At 38.7% G+C, this 20,459-nt stretch overlaps 1 protein-coding gene and 1 pseudogene across 5 annotated transcripts in view; both read left to right on the top strand.

The window, feature by feature from the left end:
- Positions 1-20,459, top strand: part of NRXN3 (neurexin 3) — a 2,091,311-nt gene that overhangs the window by 1,136,778 nt on the left and 934,074 nt on the right. The gene's annotated exons all lie outside the window — the stretch shown is intronic.
- LOC144456443 (U6atac minor spliceosomal RNA) lies at positions 12,886-12,992 on the top strand (annotated as a pseudogene).

Here is a 20,459-nt window from a genome sequence, read left to right as displayed (position 1 = left end):
CTAATATAGCCTAAGGTAGCTACACCATTACATAGATGACTCATGTTGAATGTGAAGTTCACTGAAACAAACTATTTACATACATTCTGTATTGTTTAGTCATGCCTTCCTTATCCTGGTCTTGGGCAGCTAATGATTTAAACCCAAGTGTGGGACTTTAAAATTTGTTCTTGTTAAAGTTCCTCTTATCTATTAAGTGCCTACTATGTGCAGGCACTTTAATAAGAGCTGAAAATACAAAAAAAAAAAAGCAAAAGACAGCCTCTGTCCTCAAGGAGCTTGCAACTGTCTCGATTGTTGAGGTATTTTTGGTTGCTGGGTCAACATTTTGATTATGCCTTTCATCTCTACATCATTTAACATTCTGATAAATGATGATATTGGACAAGAACAGAATCACTTCCTAGGTCGTCTATTCAAAACCATACCTGAACCTATACCATATCTGCTTTACAACATTACTGATACATGGCCTTTAAAAAAACTATGGGCCACACCAGGTGACATAGGAGAGAAAGTGCTGGACTTGGGGTCAGGAATACCTAAATTTGAATTCTGCTTCATATACTTGCATGTTGTATGAGTATGAACAAGTTATGTTAACTTCTCAGCTTTAGTCTCCTCACTTATAAAATGAGCATAATAACAGCACCTACTTCTAGTATTGCTGTATGGATTAAGTTGTGCTATACAAGTTTGGAGGCAGCTAGGTGGTACAGTGGATAGAACACTAAAACTGAAGTCAGGAAGACTCATTTTCCTGAGTTCAAATCTGGCCTCAGACACTTACTAGCTGTGTGACCCTGAGCAAGTCACTTAACCCTGTTTGCCTCAGTTTCCTCATCTGTAATGAGCTGGAGAAGGAAATGGCAAACCTCTCTAGTATCTTTGCCAAGAAAACCCCAAATTAGATCACAAAGAGTCAGATATGACAGAAAAATGACTCACTGAAAACAAATTTGAGATAACATATGTAAAACTCCTTGCAAACCTTAAAGGCTATATAAATAGTAATTTAATAAATATTTTCCAGGTTAAGAAACCACATGGGGACTTGGGCATTTGCCCTAAAAGATTAACCTGTAATTTTTGTACATGTGGATGGTAGAATTGAATAGGGACTGGAAGGGAATAGGAGAACAGCATGGCTTGCTCGGCCTAGTGGTCTGAAATCACAGAAATCTGCTTGATTTGATTTCTGGAGGGTGTCTCACTCTGAGGATGAGTTCTACATAGCCAAGCATTGCCCTTTGTTCCATCTGGCATCCACATTTGTTTTCATCGGCTTCTCATGCCTCACGTTTATGTTGTCACCATAGAAGAAGAATGATAATATGTGTTGTTATTGTTTTTTTTCTTCTTTTCTTTTCTGGCTTCATGTCTATGTGCCAACACAGCATGCCTTATCCTAGAGTGGGCAGAAAGAATAATGGCTGTTGTTTCAATTGACCAGAGGTAATCTATCACATCTCACAGAGGAACCAAGTTGCTCTACTCTGAACATTTCTCCATCCTGGGGGAGAGAGGGTGAAACATACAAAAACAAACAAATAAAAAAATAAGTAGATGGCAGTTTGAAAATCCTCTTTGTCAATGCTGTGGGATGCTCATTTATTTAGCAAAATGTTCAGCTTTTAAAACCGTGATTTAGCTTTTAGTTATTATATATTTATTTGTAAGGTGTCACAGAAGTGATTCAACATTGTAGGGAAGAACAAGGAAGGATTTTGTTCACTTGTTTAATTGCAAGCTGAGATTTCATTCCAAATAAGTGCAGTATATTGACTATGGCCTGAATTGATGCTTGTCAGTTTATGTAGAAAGGAAACTGAGTCTCCTCAAAGGTTAGTCACTAGCCCAAGACAACACAGATAATTATGTGTCAGAGGCAGTATTTGAATCCAGGTCCTCTAAATCCAGAGCCAACGTTCTCTCTACTATCTACTATGATAGTCATCGCTCAGTCAAGAGGTTCTTGACCTTTTTTTACATCATGTATCCTTTGGCAATCTGGTGAAGCCTACAGATCCTTTCTCAAAATAATTATTTGAAAAAAAAATTGAAAGAAATGTTGAATTTCATGTAAATGAAGAATTTTTTTTTTCCGTGCAAGTTCATGAACCCCTTGAAATCTATTCATGGATCCAAGGTTAAGAACCCTTGACCTTATCCTTCCCTATTATGGAGCTTTCCCCTCTTTTATTCCCAATGAATTCAATCAAATGGCTTAAATTATAAAATATTTACAAGCTCTAGTTCTCCCTATAATGAGACTTAATATGGTGATCATTCATAATTTACTTTTTGGTCCTGTGAATTGGTGACTAGACTTCTAGGAATTTCTTGTTTATTGATTCAGGATTCTAGGTATAGGGGCAACACATTTCAAAGCAGCTCCTCAGTTGGGCCTGAAATACCAGTGAAAGTGGGAGGTGGGCCTGCAGGAAGCCAAGGATTGGGTTAGGAAGAAATTATAATGTTGACTAGCTTTTCTCAGTGCCTAACAAACTGCTCTTAGGGAAAGAGAAGAGCAGTTGGGGGTTGTTTGTAACTTTTTTATCTTTCTTCCTTTCTATTTAATTATTCATAGATCTAGTACCAAGAGAGGGGTCTTGTTTTCCTTTTAGGTGTAATTAGAGCAATCAAAGGGTTTGTAATACCCATGTGTTTTCTTTATCTGTCTCTTCTCTTTCTCTCTCTCTCTCTCTCTCTCTCTCTGTCTTCTTCCATACAGGAGGTAACATATAAAACACGAAACAAAAACAGTGAGTTGCTAGTTTGTGTGAATTCTTGCAGGGAAAATTGGTTTTACCATTATAGCTATTGGCAGTGATAATTCTGAGGTGAACAGCCTGAAATTACTCCCTTAAAGGCAATAATTTGTATAGTATGTATTCAGAGAAAGGGGGGAAGGAGCAGGCAATAATTTAGGTGAATTTTAACATAGTTTATCTTCCTGTTTTGTGACAAATGGGGGAAACAAATTGTTGGAGCATCTAGCTCAAGGATGTGCATTTACATTTGGTTTTGTTTCTGTTGAATAGATTTGGTGCTGAGTGACAAATTAAATTCCCAGCTCTGTTGGTTGGAATTTGCACATTCCAGAAAGGAAAGGAGGTGCCAGCCCAATCTGCACTCACCCCTTAAAGTTAAGAGGGTGAGCCAGACAATAGAGTAGCAACCATGCAATCCTTTTCCATTAGCAGCACCTTCTTTCTTCTTTCTGTTCAGGGTTCACGAGGAAGATTGTTCAAAAGGCATTTTGAAACATCATCCCAGTCATTTCCATGGTGATGAATTGATGTGGCATACAGGAGATGGAGCTGCCATTGAATGCATCAATCCAGTTCTGTAGGAGAGATGTCTGTTTCTTAAGAAGTGAAAGACAAACGGAATAAAGGGAGGGCAAGATGCATTATGAAGGCTTTGACAAGCGTCTTGCGTTATTTTGTTCTGAGGGAGGGTCTCTTAAATTTTCAAAATTCCTCATGTTTAAATTCTCTCATATGAGGTAATAGTATATAAAGGATATATCACTGGATTTGAAATCAGATAACCTGAGTTTCAACTAAGTGATGCAGTGATGGAGCGTCAGGTTTGGAGTCAGGAGAACCTGAGTTCAAATTTGTTGTTTGTTTTTATTTCTTTATTTTTGGCCAGGCAATTGGGATTAAGTGACTTGCTCAGGATCACACAGCTAGTGAGAATCATGTGTCTGAGGCCGGATTTGAATTCAGGTCCTCCTGACTCCAGGGCCAGTGCTCTATCCAATGTGCCATCTGGCTGCCCCCTGAGTTCAAATTTGGTCTCAGACACTAGCTATATGACCCTGGGCAAGTCACAATCCTATTTGCCTCATTTTTGTCATCTGCAGAATGATCTGGAAGAGGAAATGGCAAACCAATATCTTTGCCGAAAACAAACAAACAAAACAACCTAAATGGAGTCATGAAGAGTTCGATACAACTGAGATATCTCAACAACAACAATAACCCAAGTTGGAATGTTTGCTCTGCCAGTGTCACATTTATTAGTTTGGTCAATCTCCTCCTTTCCTTCTTTGGCCTTTTCTTTATAGACACTTCCTAGCTAAGGTCCCTTTTAGCTTGGTCTATGATGCTATGACATTATTCTTACTAAATTACATTTCTGCTGTAAAATAAGTGAAAAGTACATATTTCATGTTTCCTTAGCATCGATTAATCTCTTGATAAATATAGATGTTTCTCTGTAAGTACGCATATGTGTATGGGATAGTAAGTATGTAAGCGGCTGTATGCCACCACATAGACTATGTCTCATTACTACTGGAAAAAAGAAATTTAATTCAAACCTTTTACTTTATACATGAGGAAACTGAGGCCAAAAGGGATGAAGTAATTTGCCCAGGGTCACAAGCAACAGTGCCAGAATTTTAACCTGAATGTTTGGACCCTCAATCCAGGACGCTTTTCCATTTGCCACACTGTGGTGATCATTTGGGCTTACATAATTGGAATTATTAGAGTAAAATTATTTCAAGTATTCAATCAATGTTCACAGATTGAATGGATGATAGAGATAGAACAGATTTCAGAGATTATTCAGTTTAGACCATACAAATGATAAATAAAGGCTACAAGGCCCAAAGATATTAATTGGTTTGTGCTAGGTCACACAGCTAGTTCTTGCGAGATCCAGGACTTGAATCTTAGACCTGTATGCCTTCTACTACAGAGAATTCCACTCCTTTTCCCATGACAGAAATAAAATTGAAAACCCAGTTACAAGAATCTAGTTTAATAGGTACCAAATTTTCCTTTAATACTGCTCAATAAGCAAAAAAAAAAAAAGATAGGAAATATGAGCAATTCCTTAGAATCTCACAGTTGGAAGGGACCTCGGAGGCCTTATGGTACAGTCCATCCCTGAACAAAAATCTTCTTTGGAATAAATGGTCACCTAGCTGCCACTTGAAAACCTCACAAAGCAACTCATTGCAATTTTGGATAGATGTAATTTTTAGGAAGGTTTTTCCTGTCATCGAGCCTAAATTTACCTCTTTGTAATTTCCATCCATTGTTCCCAGCACCACCTTCTGAGGCCTAGCATAGTAAATCCAATAACTCTTCTACATGATAGCATTTAAAAAAAATAGTTATTATCCCTCCCCACCCCATATCTTCTTTTCTAACCCTCTCTTCTCTCCTCTCCTCTCCTTTCCCTTCCCTCTCCTCTGCTCTCCTGTCTTCATCTCTCCTCTCCTCTCTTCTCTCCTCTCCTCTCCCCTCTTTTATCCCCATCCTCTTTGCTATCCCCTTCCCTTTCCCATCCCCTTTCCCCTCTTCTCGTTCCCTTTCCTCTCCTATTCCCTCCTTTCCCCTCTTCACCTGTCCTTTCTTCCCTTCTCCTCCCTCCTCTCTCCTTCTCTCTTCTGTCCCCTCCCTTCCTCTTTTCTCTTCTCCTCTCCTCTCCTTTTCCTTTTCTCTCTTCTTCAGCTAAAAAGAAACTCAATTACAACTAAATTTTTATCTTTGCCTTATTCAGTCATTTTCAGTTGTGTCCAACTCTTTGTGGCCCAACTTGGGATTTACTTGGCAAAGATACTGGAGTGATTTACCATTTCCTTCTCCATCTCATTTTATAGATGAGGAAACTGAGGGAAACAGGGTTGAGTGACTTGCTCAGGGGTCACACAGCTACTAAGTATCTGAAGCCAGATTTGAATTCAGGTTCCCTTAACTCCAGGCCTGGCTTTCTATCCATAGTGCCTCTTAGCTGCCATTAGCTATGCTACTTGACTGCAACTTCCTTGAGGATAAGACAGTTGTTATGCCATCATTGTGTTGTAGCCCATATAACATTCCCACGTATGTATGTAGATAGATAGATAGATAGATAGATAGAAGGATGGATGAATAGATAGATAGATAGATAGATAGATAGATAGATAGATAGATAGATAGATGGATGGATAGATAGATAAATGATGGAGATGTATACATTTATACATTAGATAGAGTCACACTTACATTATAGGAGAGTGATAAAGAAAGAAGGAAGGAAGAGAGAGATTTTTCAAAGTTTAAGAGAATCAGAGATGTAGAACTGCATGGGACCTCAAAGACCATGTAGTTCAAATTCTTCATTTTATAGATGAGGAAACTGAGGCCTAGAGAGAGGTTAAGTGACTTGCCCAAGATCCAACAGAGAGTTTTGATCAAGGGCAGCTTATAAACCTAGGAATTTTAATTCCAGAGTCAGGGCTCTGGAATGGTTCCTAACTTAGTAAATATTAATTTAATGTTGGATCAAATTTTTTCTGGCCTAAGTTAATATGTGGTTCATTTAGAAATTTTCCAGTTCTGCAGTTCTGGAAAATGTGATAATAAGTTAATGTCTTTCTTTCCTCTATTAATTTTATCTCGGGTCTTCAAGAGACAATGCCTCAATCCAAAGGACATTGGGGGTAATTTCAGCTATCATAGGCAAGCTAGTTATGGAATTTTGGGGGTCAGGGTGAGTGGGTAGGAAGTAGGTCTTTTTGAGCCCCCACATAGTCCAGACAACTAGTCTGTTTGGCCTAATTTAATCTGTTTACTCAGTGAGCTTTTGGTAGAAGTATATTTTGCTGCCTTCCTTTTTCATTATCCTCGATTGTCAGATTTAACGTGCCAAAACATCAATACACATAAAACAAGTTGACCAATACCATTTTGTTGGCTTTGTAAAGCATTCTGTTTCTGTTTCTTGAACAAAAGCCCATTAGTCAAATGGAGTAAAGGCGGCTGGATTCTCCTGTCTAGGTCCTTGAGTAATTTGCCACTGCTACCTGTGCTGAGAAGATTAGGACAAAGGACTAAGAGAAGGCCTTGGACTCATAGTTGTCAAAAGAGTTAGACAAAAATTGGGATGAAAGGTGTTCCAGAAATGCTCCACAGTCATGGTGGCTCAAGTAACTCTACTTTCTCCTAAATACCCTTGGCATGGAAGAAAGAATTGAAGAGATCCAGAAAGAAAGTGGACTATGTATGAGCCACATGATCTTAGATTTATGTCCTCTATTCTATGATTGTTTTTTTCTAAAGCAGTCTTTACATTCTGTGACATGTACTTGGCCACTCTGACCATTCATTTCACATCCCTCCCCCCTTCCCTACCTTGTAGTTTGGCTTGAGAGGTAAAATTACTTGACTCATAGAGAAGGCTCTGAGTATCATCCATTCCCATGTTGTCAATGGTTGGGATAAAGAAATTAAAACCTCTAAGAATTAGTGGGTTAGATAAAAACGAAAGAAACTGAGGCACAGGTTGGGTGCCACGATTTGCTAATGGCTATGTGCTGATTGAGAGATAGCACTGGGGCTAGGACATGGTTGACCTGATTTCAAAGCCACCTACTTAATCCTCTATACCATGCCTGCTACTTTATATTTATGTCTTAATAACATGTACATATGCAGTGTGGCTTTTATGGGGACAGGGGGAAGCATAAATTTATTTTTCCTGACTTCTCTACATTTAAAGTCTCCACTGCTCTGTTGAATTAACATAGTATTTTTGCATTTAATTTCCTGGGGGTACTAGATGTTTTATTTGTGTGTTTGGTTTTTCTGTTGTGCTTCTTAAAATGGGAATCAAAAATAAGAAAAGAAAGGAACAATCCAACAACCATACGGTTTAATAGTGCTAAATGAATGGATAAATCTAGTAGCTTTAAATCCAAATAAACATATTTAAAAACAAATTATTAAGTTGTGTTAGGTTTTCTCATAATCACATTACTTAGGACTCTTTGAAGCTGGTAGAAGATTTTGCACATAGTACACCTTCAATATTGGCTGTTTGGAACACTAGAAGCCTAAAATAAGGGTAAGTTTTTATTATTAGTCATGCTAGGACATAGCGGATAGAGCACTGGACCTACAGTCAGAAAGACCTAAGTTCAAGTGCAGCCTCAGACATTTACTAGTAAGTACTTTAACTTGTTTTCCTCAGTTTCCTCAACTGCAAAATGGGGAGATAATAGCACCCACCTCACAAAGCTGTTGGAGGATGAAATAAGATATTTGTGAAAAAACACTTAGTACTGTGCCTGGCACATAATAGGCACTATATAAATTCTCATTTCCTCCTCTCCTTCCCTCTCTCATTACTGTTGTCATTTCAAGTAAGGGGGTTCAGACCTGAAAGAGGAAGAGGTGGTTTGAGTAGGATTATTGCCAAGCCGGCGTGCAAATTGATCATAAAGGAAAAGAATAAAACCAATCCTTACGTGGAAAATAGCACTTTCATATACCTCCATAATGACTTTGGGCTAACAATCACAAGATTGAGAGTTGGAAGAAATCTTAGGGATTATTTAGTTCAATGTTTTCTCTTTTAAGGAAGAATAAATAGAGAAGTAAAGAGACTCACCCATCACAAACGTAGAAAGAACAAGGGTAGGGATTCAAAACCAGCTTCTCCTCTGACTCCAAATCCACCTCTTACACTCTTTTCACTAAACCACAGCTGGGGATAGCAATGGGGCTTGGACCTGTGATTTCACTAATATATGGAACTCCCAGGTAAGGAAACTGCCTAACAATACAGGTTGACACCTTCTCTGCAACTTATATTTTTACAGGGTTGCCTAGGGCCCTGAGAAGTGAAATAATTGACCAGGATCATAAAGCCAATATGTCTCAGAGGCAAAATTCAAACCCAGGTTTTCATGCCTTTCAGTCTAGTTTTCTATCCCCTATGCAGTGCTTCAATGGCTATAAATGACCCTAAGGAAATGCCAGAGAAAAGTCTTTAGTGTGATTTTGCCTGATTAAAACTTTCCTATTAGGTATTGATTATTCATATGATGAATATGATTATAATATGAATATAATATGATATGATATATGATATAATATGACATAATATGATATAATACAATATACTATGGTATGATACAATGCAATACAGTACAATAATAAATAGATTTTTTTATTCAGCACTCAATTTTCCTCATTATGACAATACCCAGTACATTCCCGAGGAAGTGGAGATATCATCTTTCCGAAAAGAAAAAAAAAACACAGAACTTAGATCTTGACCACTTGTCAAGTCATTAATCTGTGGTTATTTAAACTCCCGATGCACTTTCTCCCAAAGTGGCACCATTGACCCTGGTAATCCCAGACAAATGGATTCTTGAAGAACTGTAGGAGGTCTTTGCTTATTATTATGTGCAGTAATGGAGGCACTTTTAATTCCAGCCCAGATGTCGCTGCATTTCAGTGGTAGAAAAAATTAAGTATCTTCAGGGAAGATGGAACCTCTAAATGAGATCCCAAAGACATAGAATTCATTCCTTAGAACTGTTTAGGATATTCTTAGAGAAAGGTATTTTAGAAATGAAAGATAGCAATTATTTTACAAGAGAACAATTCAAGACAAATACATAACCCAGGCACCCTATTTTCCCTATTCCTTAACTGTCATCTTTCCATCCTTTTTCATCTCACCTAGCATAATATTTTGTACTGTTTAATTTTCACATTTAGTAAACCACTGTCTGACCAAATTATGAAAAGTGTGACGAACCTCTAATTGGCCATTGTAGTGTACACAAACCTCCTGTGTTTGTCCTGGATAACACTAGGCATCTGATAAATTGGTAATTTGGCTGTCAGCTTCCATAATGTCCTTGACAGTAACACAAACGTGAATTTAAACAACTCTATGCAAGCCTTTTTATGAAACATTCATCTTCAGATTGCATTGTTTAAAAAAAGTATTTTCCCTCCTCCCCCACAAAGAGATTAAATGGGAAAGAAATTAAAAATTTAGTAGCCCTTTCAATAATGTTGCAAAGAGTAGATCATCTTGGAAGCTCTTGGTTGCCTCCTGTGTTTAAAAACAAATTTCGATGCTACTGATAGCCTTAAGGAATTAAAAATAAATCCTAGATTTATACTGGAAAACTTGGGAAAATATTCCTTGTGGAAACAATAGGCTTAAATACTTTATTTTCAATTTTTCATTCTCCTCATACGTTTCCTTCTTGCTATCAAACTAGATAACAATGCAAAAAGTTCGAATCATCAGAGTCTCAAGTTTTGCTCTGTCCCTGTGCTATTACCTACCTGAAATCATCCTCCCTCCTTTCTACTTCCGCTTTCTGGAGAGTAAATAAGCAGCCAATGCCCCATTCACACAGAACACTCTCCAAGAGCAACTTCTGCTTCATCTGCCTACGCACCATACACCAGACTTTAATTATAAGTGAAGACCAAAACCCCACTGCCCCAGGAAGATCAATCACTCTATCCTGATTATTTGCAAAAATGTATTTTGGGAGCCCTTACAAGGACCTTAAAAAGGATCAAGGAGTGAGGAGAGAAGGGAATATTTTAGGGCATGGACTCCTTTATAGCCAAAAATGTTTTGCTTTTCAATTTGTATTTCCTGGACTCAGCACAGTACTTGGCACGCACAGTAAACGCTTAGTATGCTTTTTAATTCATTCATTCATTCATTCGTTCATTCATTCATGAATGAACGAATGAATGAATGAATGATGGTTCCCTGTAACTCCATTGGCATTTTGCCCAGACAACCAAGCTGTTATGGACTTTCTCCCCATGATCATTCCAGGCAGAGACATGAAGGGGAAGCATAGGTTCCTACTATTGGTCATTTGTGCTGTTCAGTTACTTCTTTGGGCAACTTGAGGAATATGGAGACTGCCTGACAGAAGCTACCAAGTATGTATTGTTGTGGTGTTTTTGTTTGTTTGTTTGTTTTTCTATGGTGGGTAGTTAGGTGGCTCAGTGGGATAGAGCTCTGGGGCCTGGATTCAGGAAGATTTGAGTTCAGATTCAGCCTCACTTGTTAGCTGTGGGACACTGGGCAAGTGACTACATTTCTGTTTGCCTCAGTTTCCTCATCTGTAAAATGAGATAATAACAGCACCTACCTCCAAGGGGTTGATGTGAGAATCAAGTGACACAATAATTGTAAAGTACTTAGCACAATGCCTGGCAAATAGTAAGCTCTATGTAAATGTTAACTATCATTGTTATTACTATAATTCTTTTATTCATTGTTTCCCTCTTTTTTGCATTATGTTTGCTTAGAGTTCTTTTTAAAAATAACCACTGTATAACACCATTGCCAACTAATCCCAGGCCACCTAGTAATATGAATAGCAATGTTAGACAATAGCTTCTGTTTTGATTTTAAAACAGATTGAATGTACCTTCTCCCTCATGGTGGTGGGGGAGGGGTTGCTAAAACCAATTATTACATACATTGTCACACAAGCTTTCTGTATTGTGTGTTTTGTCTTAAATGTTTTTCTTTGTCACAAAGGAGGAGTCCGTCTGGAAGGGGATGGGAAATGCCTATATGATTAAGACAAAGGCATGAACAAAACATTTTTTTAAAGTGAAAAAAAAAACCCAACTCATATGGTCCTTTGAATATCAGCCTTCTGAGATATACTCCAGCTGGTGTGCCTTAGATAGATTAATGCCATTCTCAGGTGGCTGGAGTTGTTTTGTACATTTTTAAGAGTCCCTCATGACCATAAGAAGCAGCCAAATATGACAGTATTCCTTTTGCCTTCTTGAACATAAGTGGAGCTAATGTACTTATCAGAGACCAATAAATGATGCTATAAGATCATCAGTCCACACAGATCTGACACTCCCTAAAGTTCATTAAAATAAACACAAGTAGCCCCCATTCATACACTATTTATATGATGTCCCCTCTGAACCCCTTTCTCTAAAACAGAAAATCGTGAGTAAGCTCAGCTGCTACAGTACAGATGGAAGGATCTTGTCTAGTTCTGACCATGGTCTTACCATTGATCCCACTGATTTGAGTGTGGATATGCCCTCTTCACAATAAATGGAGTTGTCCTATACAATAGTACATTCATTTTTCCTTCTTCATGGGAAATCCTGGAGAATGGTGTTGAGAAATTTATACTGGTAACTTTGAAAATTAGAGAGAAGATCTTATATGGGTCAATAATTACTGGTCTTTATACACAAATTCATAAAAATTAATAGAGATATATTTTGGTCATTTTCAAGAATTGTATAGGATCATTTATTAGATGAAAAGCTGTCTGGAGAGAATTATACAGACAACCCTCCTACTATAATAAAAAGGGTATGATATTTGAAGTCAGAAGACTGGAGTTCAAATTCTGTTATTTCTAATTACTACTTTGGTGGTCTTGGACAATCATTAAACCTTTCCGGTCCATTTTCTTATATTTAAAATTAAGGGACTGGACCAGGAAATCTTTTGAATTCATTAGTAACTAAATCCTTTGACCTTGTCTTTTAATCTGATTCTGTCTATTTTATCATTTTTAAAAAAGTAGATGATAATACCTTCCCTACTTCATATAGTTATAGGATACACCCACTGCATCTTAGGCCATCACCAGTCATCTTGACTTTTGTCTTGACTCTGGACTCAAATGAATCTGGAGGAAAGAGGCTGATGATTTTGCACAGCTCTGTCTTGCTCAAATCGCAATTCGTGCATAAGTCTAGACATCACCCTCCTAATGTCATTGGTCCTGTTTGAGAATGAAGAATAGCAACGGTTATAGGATAATGGACCCCAAATCTTGGAGGTTATCTAGTTCAACATCCTCCCCTATTCCTTCACTCCCCCTCCACCCCCTGTCACCCCAACATGCACTTTACAGGTGAGGAAAGTAAAGACTGGATAACATAAGTGATTTGCTCAGACTCACACAGATTGAGAATGACAGTCAGAACTTAAACTCAGGGTCCATTATCCTAAGTTTAGTAGGATGGTTCAGTCCTTGTTCCACAGTACCACAGGCTGTAGACTGTCAAAATAGGCAGTGTACATAAAAACACATTTGAGACCCTAAGAACAATACTGCATGAAAGTAGAAAACATTAGTACTCTGCTTGATAAGAATGGAAGACGTAATAAATGGCTAAGACATTGACGCCTTTCCTTATGTCATCTAGTCATTTTAAAGCCTGTGAGAACACTTTGCAAAATGATATTTTCATAATTTTGGATTATACCCAGTAAAGTAACTTTGGGTGGGGGACCCTCAGGCAAATAGTCAAGGTCTGAAATGCACACCATAGAACAGTTCCAAAAGTCCATTATCCCCAGAGATAGTATTCATTTAGCCTAGGTCCTATTTCAGGAGAAGAGAGAAGTGTGAGACCCCAAATTTCATATGTGTGCAACATAGAGGGCCAAAACCACTTCTCAATGTGTAAGGGAATCTGAGGCAGATGGTCAGAGCCCAGGCAACCTCTCTTTCCAGTACTTTCCACCCTGTTATTAGTCAGGGCTCCAATGGTAATGGCTGGACGCTATTTGTTTTTATGCTGATGGATGTTGCAGTCTGTCATCCGTGAACTGAATCAAGGCTCTTCTTCCATGACTGCTGGCATATCCTGTCCTGTTTATGAGTTTGACAGGCAAACATATCTCAGCAGATCTCATATGCTGATCTGCGAGGGAGATAAACCCTTTGTTTGGCTTCACTAGAAAAAGAAACAGGAAGAGGGCAGAAAACCCTGCATTGATTTCTCTCAGGGCTTCAATTGGTGCATCATAACTGGACAAAGAATGAGGGAATGTTAGACTCTGTCATTAGATTAGTTGACTATCCCTACTGTTGTTACTATTGTTAAATGTGCATGATTATTGAAATGATAGTTAGATTGCCTTTTCTCGCTGAACTCTAAGGATATGACCATCATTTCAAAATCAATTTTGCAAATTAGAAGAACATTAGGTAAAGGACACTGAAGCTTACAGACCTCAGTCCCCCACTCCCACCGATCATCTCATTTCCTGTAACTTTCCAGCACTTATTTTCACGGTTGGTTTCATTTTCCTAGCTGTAAAGTGAGCTAGGGCTTCTCAGCCAACTGGTCAGTCTTGGTTTTGTTTTTGTTTTAATCTTACTGGCTTGTCTTTTACCATGGAAGCTGTTGTCCAGTCAATCATGTCTGACTCTACATGACCCCATGAACTTTGGGATTTTTTTGGCAAAGATACTATAATGTTCTGCCATTTCATTCTCCGATGTGCCCCCACTTTACAGATGAGGAACTGAAGCAAATAAGACATAAGTGACTTGCCCAGAGTCACATAGCTATTAAATGTTTGAGGACAGATTTGAATGCAGCTCTTCCTGACTCTAGGCCTTGTGCTCTATCTGCTCTACCACCTAGCTGCCCATGATGACATCTAGAGGTGTCGTTATTGAATCATCTTTGTTATTTATATATTGGAGTGGTGATGGTTTTTGGAGTTTGACAATAATTTTTATTTTGCTAACCCTAGTAATCACTCTGGGACATTTGAGGACACTAGCCAACTCAGGGGGCTCCTCAGCTCCAGCTTGAAACCCTCCCACCCCAGCTATTGTGTCTAGAGGGCCAGCACTACAAAAAATCTTTCTATGTGATTCTGACTATGTGCCTGTCTCTGGGTCAGCATATATTTGTTGAATAAATTGATTTAGAGTAGGAACATGTATAAGTAGTTTTGTACTGGTGGGATTCACTTTCCTCATCAATAAAACAAGAGGCTTGGAATAAATAACCTCCCAGGTTAATTCCATCTCTAAGTCTACGATCCTATAATATTATGATTCTTTGATCTATTCCTAAATCTTCATAAGATCACAGAACCACAGACTTTGAACTTGAAGCACTCTGGTTGAGTGTTTTTACAGATAAGGAAACTGAGGCCCAGAAAAGTGAAACAACTTCCCCAAAGTCACCTAGGTGAACAGCAGAGTTAGAATTTGAACCCAGGTTCTCTGACAACCATATTGCTTCCCTTGATGCATTTTTGTTTTTTAATGTGCTGTTGGTCTGCTTTGTGTTTATAGTATAAATATTTCCCACATTCCCATTAGTGTATAAGGCCTTTAATATATACTACTTACCAATTAGCTCAGTGTTTGGTATCCTTTGGTCACTCGTTTATTGTTGGACTCCTTGAGTTACATAAGCATTTTATAAATCAATATTATAATTTATCCAAATTTTTTATTGTTGTTTAGTCATGTCCAACTCTTCATGACCCCATTTGGGATTTTCTTGGCAAAGATACTGGAGGGGTTTGCCATTTCCTTCTCAAGCCCATTTTCCAGATGAGAAAAGTGAGGCAAACAGGGTTAAGTGACTTGTCCAGGGTCACACAACTAGTGAGTGTCTGAGGCCGACTTGAACTCAGGAGAAGATGAGTCTTCCTGACTCCAGGCCAGACACTATCCACTGTGCCACTTAGCTGCCCCCATTGTTCTAAAACTTCATACTAATTCTTATAGCTGTGGTACTATAGTATTTGCAACTACTGCTTACTAAATTAAACTTTTCCTTTTTTATTTTTAATAGTGTCTTAGCTATAAATGTCTATAGCATGTGAACTTCCCTATTTCTCCTGTCCTTTGTTCATTGGCATTGCAGTTGTGACAAACACATGTGTGACATTACATGTCCAGATTATTCACTTGAAGTACTGTCTTTTGGGGGCTATCACGTGGGGTAGGAGCAAGAGAACTGTCAGGCTGCCTGAATGAACTCAGAGTGCAATATCTGAGTTAGGCTCCGTATGGTGATCTGTTTGAATGCTCCTCCTAGGCCATCTTCTGTCTAACAGTCAAAGCATCAGCAGGTCTCACAGCCTGAGTAAGTCTAGGCCAGGAGTAGGGAACCTGTGGCCTGGAGGCCACATGTGGTCTTCTAGGTCCTTGGGTTCGGCCTTTGGACTGAGTCCAAGTTTTACAAAACAAATCCTTTTATCAAGGATTCCTATAGAGTCAGTGCTATTATTGTCACCTTTACAAATGAGGAAACCGAGGCTGAGAAAGGTTACATGGCTTGCTTAAGATGATACAGCTAATAAGCATCTGACAGAATTTGAACTCAGTTCATCATCATTGCTGTAATCATCATTATCATTATTAAATTTCTGTTGTTCCTGGTTTTCCCAAACTACATCTCTGTGCAAGAGATGCCATTGGTGCCCCCACTTATGAAAGAAGAAATAAAGGTTGAGTTATTTCCCTGGAGTGACTCTACAGGTTAGCAGCATAGCTGGGTTTTAAATTCATTCCTATAATTTCTAGGCTTTCGTTTAGCCCGCATGCTTCACTTTCAGCTTGTTGATTCTTTATCCTTTGATTCTGACCAAACTGAAAATAAATAGACTGTTGTCCTCCAAATGCAGCAGACTTCTGTGATGGAGAGTGCTGCGTCATTAACAGGACCACTTATTCCCTATTAACGTTAATTGACATTGAGAGGGTGGAGAGGGATGGGGTAAAGAATGTCAGGTGGGAATGCATGAGGTAAATTATCTCTCACCACCTCACTGATCATCTGAATGTAGATGAAATCTTATTTTCTACCAAATCAAAATTTGGTTTGATAATGATGATGATGATGATGATGATGATGATGATAATGATAATAATTGACATTAACATAGTACTTTAAAGTTTGCAAGATGCTTAGCATGTCATCTCATCTGGTCATTGTAACAGTACTAGGAAGTCGATGCTATTATTTTTCTCATTTCCAGGTGAGAAACCTGGGGCTTAGAGAGCTTAAATGAATGGGAAACTGCATGCAATAGGGGAAAAAACACAGAACTTTGAATCACAGAACCCAAATTTAAATCCTAACTTTGCCACATATTACCTATGTGACCTCAGGCAGGTCACTTAGCCTCTCTGGGCCTCAGTTTCCTCATCTGGAAAATAAGTGGTTTGGTTTAAATGGTCTCTTAAGTTCCTTCCAAAGGAATATCTATGAACCCAGGACTTACCCAGGCTCCTATAGCTAGTATCAGGGGTGGGGAAACCGTGGCCTCCCTCTAGGTCCTGAAGTGTGGCCTTTTGACTGAATCCAGTATAGCCTGAAGGTTGCAGGTTCCCCACCCCCATATCTAGTTAGTATTTGAACTCGAGTCTTTCTGACAACAAGTAACTACACTCTACTGCTTCTCCTGGTTCCCTTCACCCTTCCCAGTTCCTTGATGCTGTATCAGGTGGCCCTTGTGGTATGTGTTTTGAAGCTTTCTGTCTCACTCACTACCAAAACATACCTATTTTTCTCTCTGGACCAGCCCAATGCAACTTGGTATCAAAAATGCACTATCTGATTGAGCTCTAACCAGATTTACTTCCAAATATATGCCTAGGTTAACAGTATTTTTAAAAAAGCATTTTTCTCATCAGAGTGAGGGAGGTAGGAGAGGAGGGCAGGGGAAGGAGGTCAGAGAAGGGAAATGTAGTGGTCCTTACCAGACCTCTAACTAATTTATGAGATAGATGAAAAGAGGCAGATCAGATATCCCTGGCCTTTTGCCAAGTGTAGCTTTAGTGGTGCTAGTTGAGAAATAATCAATATCCAAGAATTGAGCTGCAGGGCCCTGTTAGTTATGTCCCTACAAAAGAAAATTAATATAACTGAGAACCTTCCAGAGCTGTTTGGTGACATCTCACTAAATGGGGGTGGTTTGGTAGGAGCCAGTCAGAGCCTTTCTGTCTCATGGGGGAAAGGATAAATCCAAAGCAACCCTTTCTGGGGAAAGGTACCCCCCCCTTAATCATTGTTTGTCTATTCTGCCTTAACTTCCCAATTAGTTACTGTAATGTTCCTTACGAACAGCTCTTGTAGATTGGTTAGGGCTCTGAACTGTTCACCATTCTGGTGGCTTTTTTTCAAAGGATGAGCCCTCATGGCATCAAGTCTCTGATGCCTTTTCTGGCTCCCCAAAGCCAGAAAGGATCCTCTGATGGAATTTCTTAAGTCAACTTCTTTGACCTTTCCTGTCTTCATCTGACCTTTTCTGACTTAATCATTAAATTTCCTGACTTAATCATTAAATGATATTACCATTATTTCTGTACAGGTCTCACCCTTCTACCTGATTGAAAACTCCTCAAGAGGAGACACTGTCTTATCTCTCATCTGAGACCTAGCAGAATAGCTTGAACAGAATAGGTAATTAATAAATACTTGATGAATTTGGATTCAAATTGTTCAAGGCCTGCAAGGAGTCCAGAAAAAAAAAGGTCTTAGTTATTTTATTAAATAAAAAATAGTTTCTTTACCATTATAGACCAGTAGCTTTTAATGTTACCCTGGACCTAAATTTCTTCCTTCCCTGTTTCACCTTCTCCAGCGTGCCCCAATTCCCATCCCCGACCCTGTGTCCTTAACCCCGGCTACTGTCAGAGCAATGGAATAGATTGGAAGTTGAGACTTTCACTTGTACATCAGGTGCATTGGAATTAGGAGCTGGGCTGTGTTGATTCAAATTACCTTTTAACTACAAACTTATAATGTATTTTTGAGTCAGGAATGTTGTTGACCAGACTTCTAGAGCAGATGCTAACAGATTCTTCCATGCTACCCACCTCCCCACTTCCAAAAAAAAAAAAAAGACCACTAAGCTGGTCTCACCTGGGAGCTTTGTTCCCAGCCAAATAAAACATCCAGGAATGGTGCATACCTAATTTGACTCTGTAGCCTCGGGCTACTAGTTAAACTGTTATGCATCTTGTAGCTACTAAAAATAATGCATATTTGCTATCTATACTCCAATTCTCTATGGTTAAATTCTTTCACTCCCACGCAACAAGGATGACCAACTTTATCTGCCTTGTCATCTTCTCTGGCAAAAACATTTATTGAAGTGCTGCTCTGTACTTGCCATTGAAGAGGGTATACTGAACATGATCTGTGACCTTTAGGAATGTGAAGCCTTAAAGACAGGTAACAAAGCCACCGGAACAAAATTTAATATTGAGTTGAAAAGAAAAGTATAGAATAGGACCTCATTGCATTCCTGGTAATGGATAAGCAGGTCAGGGATGGGAATATTCCTGTGCGTTGTGGAGACAGCTTGATTGGACTCCTGGGAGTTCATTGTGAAATTTTCACTGCGAGCATTTACACTATGAAACTCTACCAAATGGTACAAATCAGGGCTTGATTTACTATTGACAACGGCTTGATTTATTATTGTATTGGTTGTCATGACTTAAGAAAGTGATGGAGAACATGTGAACAATTGAGATTAAGCTAAAAAGCATATCATAAATACATTCTTTTTTTTAAAAAATATGGTTGTTAAACATTTACCAGCACACCCCTGCTTATAATCATCTTGTATTATAAAAACATATGATTAGAGAAGTAGAGTAGAATGGTAGATATAGTTCTTGATGTTCTTAGAGTAAGATGAACTATGTTCAAATCCTAACTCTGTCACTTACTACCTGAAAGACTTCAGGCAAATTTCTTGGGAGTGTGTGTGTGTGTGTGTGTGTGTGTGTGTGTGTGTGTGTGTGTGTAGGGGAGGGTGTCTCAGTTTTCTCATCTGTAAAATGAGTTGGTTAGATTAGCTGGCCTCTTAATTCTTGCTCTAAAACTATTCAATAGATCCATATAGTGGAAAAACACTGGACTTTGAGTCACAATACCTGGGTTCAAATTCCAGCTCCAAAATTTAGGAGCTATGCGACTGTGGTGAGACACTTAACCTACTTTGAGGTTACTGACACTTTGGGAATGATACTTGTGCAACCTCTGAGGGCTGTGTGAAAAAAGTGGTTTGTTAATTCTAAAGTGCGTATGAAAGTGAACTGCTGTTCTTAATGTGCTTGAAGAGTCACTCAGGAGACAAGTATGACTGTTGCATAAATGAATGTGAATTACACTGAGGTGCCACATAATAGAATTTTACCTTTGTGTATAAGTAAAGGCAGCTAAGTGTCACAGTGGATAGAGGTCTAGGCTGGAAGTCCAGAGGACCTGAGTTCAAATTTGGCCTCACATACTTACTAGCTGTGTGATCCTGAGTAAGTCACTTAACCTCGTTTACCTCAGTTTCCTCATCTGTAAAATAAATTGGGGAAGGAAATGACAAACCATTCCAGTAATTTTGCCAAGAAAACTCCAAATGGGGTCACTGAAAAATGTCTGAACAATGCCACAAGCAAAAGATAGATGCTTTTTTATTGAAGGAATGAAATTAAAAGGAAGTAACAGCGTGCATCAAGAACTAAGCTGAGAAAACTCCTAGAACACTTAGCTAGAAGGGAGGTACAAATCATCCCCCTCATTTTATAAATGAGGAAACTGAGGCCTTGAGAGATGGAGTGGATGGATGGAAAGATCACCAGTAAAGAGGCCCTGGGTTCAAATCCTAGCACTGGTCCTTTTCTGATCTCATTCCTTTGACCTACCTCTAGTCTCATAGTTAGTATGTGGCAGGGGCTGAATTGGAACCGTTTTCTCCTAAATCGATATTTTGTGCTTTTTCCACAGTAACATACTGCTCTTTTTCAGTCCTGGGCTCTTTTTTCCAAAATCCTCTTGCTTGAAACTTTCATACTAGTTCCTTTTCTATTCCCCCTTCTCTTTATTAATTTATTTTTAATCAGAGGCAGTATG

The sequence above is a fragment of the Phascolarctos cinereus genome, unplaced genomic scaffold, assembly GCF_003287225.1.
Source record: "Phascolarctos cinereus isolate Bilbo 61053 unplaced genomic scaffold, phaCin_HiC Scaffold_3;HRSCAF=262, whole genome shotgun sequence".
NCBI lineage: Eukaryota > Metazoa > Chordata > Mammalia > Diprotodontia > Phascolarctidae > Phascolarctos > Phascolarctos cinereus.
Note: the sequence above shows the minus strand (reverse complement) of the source record. Positions and strands in the feature narration are given on the sequence as shown.